This window comes from Lingula anatina, chromosome 5 (assembly GCF_051362555.1).
Source record: "Lingula anatina isolate TDL-2025a chromosome 5, LinAna3.0, whole genome shotgun sequence".
Lineage (NCBI taxonomy): Eukaryota > Metazoa > Brachiopoda > Lingulata > Lingulida > Lingulidae > Lingula > Lingula anatina.
Genome location: NC_141771.1, coordinates 14,396,468 through 14,401,582, shown reverse-complemented (window position 1 = coordinate 14,401,582; position 5,115 = coordinate 14,396,468). Strand labels below are relative to the sequence as shown.

General features: G+C 39.3%; 1 long non-coding RNA gene and 1 other non-coding gene across 2 annotated transcripts; one reads left to right on the top strand and one right to left on the bottom strand.

Annotated features, from left to right (window-relative positions):
* The first annotated feature begins 670 nt into the window (after positions 1-670).
* Positions 671-3,147, top strand: LOC147761690 (uncharacterized). Its single transcript, XR_015334844.1, has 2 exons — positions 671-2,384; positions 3,018-3,147. It is a non-coding gene; the product is annotated as an uncharacterized LOC147761690 (long non-coding RNA).
* A 1,619-nt stretch (positions 3,148-4,766) lies between these two features.
* Trnat-ugu (transfer RNA threonine (anticodon UGU)) lies at positions 4,767-4,840 on the bottom strand. The gene has a single exon. It is a non-coding gene; the product is annotated as a tRNA-Thr (tRNA).
* Between the last annotated feature and the right edge of the window lie 275 nt (positions 4,841-5,115).

Below are 5,115 nucleotides of genomic sequence, written 5' to 3'. Positions count from 1 at the left end.
AACAACCAATTGTTGATAACCCTTAAACAGAAGCAGTGCATAGCAGTGAAAAAAATAGATTGATTTTAGATGTACGAGAAGTAAACAAACATGTCCGTAAGCAGTCTGGTAGTTACGGACATTTGAGAACGGCTCTTATGTTTATGAAACTGTGTGGTTGGTTGATTAAATTTGATTCAGCTAATCAACATCTAGATATCCATTATCCTCATACGGATTATTGAGGTTTTTCATGGAAAATTCAAGATCAGCAGATTTATTTTTGATTCTTAGTTCTTCCATTTGGGTTATCATTAGCACTTAATATTTTTTTTCAAAATTGACTTGGCAATTAATCAAAGAATGGTTCGATGTAATTGGATGACGGTCTGTGGTACTGCAGTAACATAGATAGATTGGAGCATCAGGGTGCTGAGATCAAAGATGATATTGCTAAGTCAGGTTTTATGTAAATATATGAGAATACTATTTGGTCGTAGGTACAGAGTCTGGCATTTATAGGCATCGAAATAGATATTAGTATTGGGGAAATCAAAGTTCTTGATATTAGATTAGCAAGTGCTAAGAGATCTGACATTATATTCACACGAAAGTGAGCAGAGGTCTGGCTATGTCGGTCGGATTATACTATGTCTCATGTGTTGGGAAGTGTAAAACAACTAATGACAAATTATATTAGCATGGTTATTTCAAGTGCTTTTTCTTAGAATCAGAAAATGTGTGTGAAAGCATGCAGTCAAATTAGACCTTGGTGTAGTAAATCAGAATTTTACAGTTTTCACCTCAGTGCAATAAGGTAGTTTATTCTGATGCTAGTAGTACTGGGTTTGGAGGATATTGTGTGGAGACACCTAAAAGGGTGTGTTGCGGGGAATGGTCAGCTGACGAAGCGACGGAGAGCTCTACTTACAGAGAACTGATAGCTGTTTTCAGGGTCCTGTTCTCCATGGCAAACACGTTGAGTGTTTTGAGATTGAAGTGGTTTTCTGATAGCAAAGATGTTGTAAACATTAAAGAAAAAAGTAGCATGAGGAGTAAATTACAACCTATTATTTTTGATGTTTTTCTTCTAATGGAGTTATTCAATAGAAATGAAAGGATACTGAGAGAAGAGAATACCCATGCAGATTATATAAGTAGAAGTGTGGATGTTGACAATTGGGGTATTTCTAAAGAATTATTCTCACATTTTGATAAGATATGGGGTCCTCATGAAGTGGATTGGTTAACGTCCTGCTACAATGCTAAAGTACATATTTTTACTCTAGATTTTAGAATTCAGGAACAGTGAATGGGACACGCGTCATTTACGGATCTATCCTGGTCCTCAGATCAAATTCAGTCTCTTATTTCTACCAATGAGTTACAACAGACTCCTTGTTTCTATATTGTTTCCGACAGACTGTTCTGGTCCTTCACCTGTAAATATCCATCATGACGTAATCAAATGTGGCACCGAAACGTGCCCTTGGCTGACTCTGTTATGGTCTCAAAATTTTTGAAGCTTTAAGCTTTTAGATGCTACCTAGTTTCTTATTGAAAAGTCGAGATATAGAGGTGGCAATTGGCTTTTGATAAATCGGGTTAAATCGTATTTATGCCCAGTAAAAGTTCTTGAAAATATTTAGATTTCATTGGTAGGCCTCGATCCTAGCTACAGCTTTTCAAATTTACATGGCCTATTTTAAATATAATATCGTTGAGTTACAATGACAGTTATGTATGAAAATTGTATAACGACGAGGGGGAGTATCGGTGCGCGTACAACAGTAATTTATGAATACATTTTACAGTATTATGGAATATACATGTATATTAGCGCCCGTGGTCTTATTGATCAATTAATGTGTGAATGAATAAGTCAAATCCACATGTACATCTGGGGCGGATCCAGGATTTTTTGGAAGGGTGGTGGTGTTTTTTTTTACGGATTGACAAGGCCTCGGAGTGCAAGGCCGACCCTCACCCCTTTGGAGTTATGTTTGGGGCACGCTCGAGGGCCACGAAAAAGGGTGTTTTAGAGGGAAAATATCTCCATTTGATACGGTTTATAACTATTATTCAGCTATAGATTTTGGGTGTAATTTTTTTATCAGAAATCGAAGGGAGGAGGGGGTCTGGATCCCCCCTGACACCCCCTCTTTATCCGCCATGTACATGTATTAGACCGTGAACATTCGTGAACAGTTTCAACCACAGTCCCTCGCCTGAAATGAGCCATGCCTGTCTGTAATTTGCATAACAATTACTTGCTCATCGTAGTGCGAGCTGTATTTCCGAATGCTCAGTAGGCAGTAGGACACAGCTAGGTGAAGACGCAATGTTCAACGTGCGGGTGCAGTCGCAACGCAGTCGTATGAGGCGTAGAAGCAAATGCATGTTTCGTAAGTAGCACTTTTTCTTCAGTATCGTATGTCAGTTGATAGAAAGAGAGTAGAAAAATGCAAAGAAATTTGCGACGAGTATTTACGGGTATGTTACTACTCTTTGTTGTCGCTGTCGCCTGTCGTTTCTGTTATGCCACTCAAAATATTATTTAGCAAATTAGTAAATGGGCATATTACCACAAAGATCACGGACATATTTACATGATGGTACCGTACTTGTCACAGTTCCGAGCTTTTGATCCTAAGACAATGAACGATAGTCAGTTTTAGTAGGTTTGTTAATTTCATTATACATGTACCTGTAAAATGCTTGTAAGCAGTGTTGAAACACGGGGAAATGATTTATTCTAAAGCGAAATATGGTTCCCAAACGCGTGATGCAAAGCGATTTTAGATATTACAACTTTATATAGTAGGTAAAATAAATAAATAGTGATAACCTACACAAACTAGAGGAGTGTTTTCAATATATTTTTTTTTTCAAAGCAAGATATCTGAAATATCTTTATTACTAACTTCAGGTCTTAAATGTGGCGTTAGGCAACATAGAATCGATTGCTTTTTTGGGGTGCTATCTGAGCCTGAACTATGGACAAGTCAGATATTGTTAACATTACCTTCTTATTTCAGAAGTCCACTGAGATACTGAGAACTGCACGGCACCTGGCTGCTAGCAACCAAGCCTGTCATTCACCCTCTGGAACCCTACGCACATCCATGCATCTTTTGTTTTAAAATTGAATAAATACGTTTGTCATTCCTTGTGTTCTTATTCACTTCCATATGAAATGATGATAAAATATTAATAATAATAATAATAGAGGGTTAGGGGTAAAATTGTAAAGATATTATTGTTTGAGCACTTTCAAATTAAATCTGCTAAAACTGATCTGTAAGCATTGTGTTTGGGATTGATGATTTCTCCAGTAACAGAGGATGTCGTAAATCGAAAGGATTAAAAGTTTTGTTAATATGCCCAGTATTTTGTAAATAATTGAGAGCATTTTAAGAATACATCTACAGGATTTCCAACAGCCCACATTTATAAATACAATTTGTATGAATTTACGATATTGCTTTTTTAAAAATCTGTCCTACATTTTTTATAGTGAGACGGGTTTTTTAATATCTATTTATAAATTAGTTCATCCTCCCAGATAAAATTTTCTTAATTTAATATAAGTCCATATTCTAAGGGTTTTGGTTTGCTAGAGAAAATTGTTTCAAATTTCACGACCTTCTCATCAAACGAACGCTTCAATTTTAAATTAAAACGGAAATATAAGAGATCTTGACACACTTTTGAAATTGGAACAATGAAATTTGCTCCTCCACCCAAAACTTAGAACTGCATATTCTGATATGTTTGAAAATGTCTCATTAAAATCATAATTAAAATAAATTGATCCTTTGATATAAAGAAATGGACTCGCCCCACCTGTCACCCCTCAAATCGAATGGACTTGTCCCACCTGTCACCCCTTAGATGAAATGGACTTGTCCCACCTGTCACCCCTCAGATGAAATGGACTCGCCCCACCTGTCACCCCTCAAATCGAATGGACTCGCCCCACCTGTCACCCCTCAAATGGAATGGACTCGTCCCACCTGTCACCCCTCAGATGGAATGGACTCGCCCCACCTGTCACCCCTAAGATGAAATGGACTCGCCCCACCTGTCACCCCTATGATGAAATGGACTCGCCCCACCTGTCACCCCTCAGATGAAATGGACTCGCCCCACCTGTCACCCCTAAGATGAAATGGACTCGCCCCACCTGTCACCCCTCAAATGGAATGGACTCGTCCCACCTGTCACCCCTCAAATCGAATGGACTCGACCCACTTGAAAACTTTCAATGCAGGTAAGTGGTGGGTGGAAGGGTATCACGTGATTTTCGGGAGCCAATGAAAAAAGCAGGAATTTTACACTCCGTTATAGGTAAACAAAATGGCACGTTCAACGCACCGGGAGGATTGTTTATTTAGGAGGCATGCACATAAATTTGGTGGGTATTTTAAAAGCATTTTACTATTTACAACGATCAGTACCATCTCAACTTAACTCATGTGAATGATTTTCAAGTGTTTGGTCTGTTTATGTTTTTATGACAATTTAAACTAGGCATAGCTTCATATGTAGTTTGACAATTGTAAACTGAAGTTTTCACACCACAAGCCTTCTTTCAAGTGAAATATCTCGAAAAGCACTGGGACGATTTTTTTCCAACTTTTCAGTAATGTTGCTCATTTATTTGTTGACAAAAAGTGCCGATGGCACCCGATGGCACCCCTGGATCTTTGGAGTTATAGACGGTATAATCCTTCATACCCAATTACGACCATTGTAGCGATTTGGGGTGAGTGCAGAAAAATCACCAGCCAGGCCAGGAATCGAACCCGGGACCCCTCGCTTACAGGGCGAGTGCTCTTACCTACTGAGCTACCCGGCCGGTTCTACCTGCCCCTGGCACTACACTCCTCCCCCCCAAATGCCGAAAGACGCGAGCCCTATCTCGCAACACCGCTGCCACCATTGTAGCGATTTGGGGTGAGTGCAGAAAAATCACCAGCCAGACCAGGAATCGAACCCGGGACCCCTCGCTTACAGGGCGAGTGCTCTTACCTACCTACTGAGCTATCCGGCCGGTTCTACCTGCCCCTGGCACTACACCATTTTTGTAGGAATGCGTCTTTATAATGTTAAACTCCCTCATTAAAAAGCATA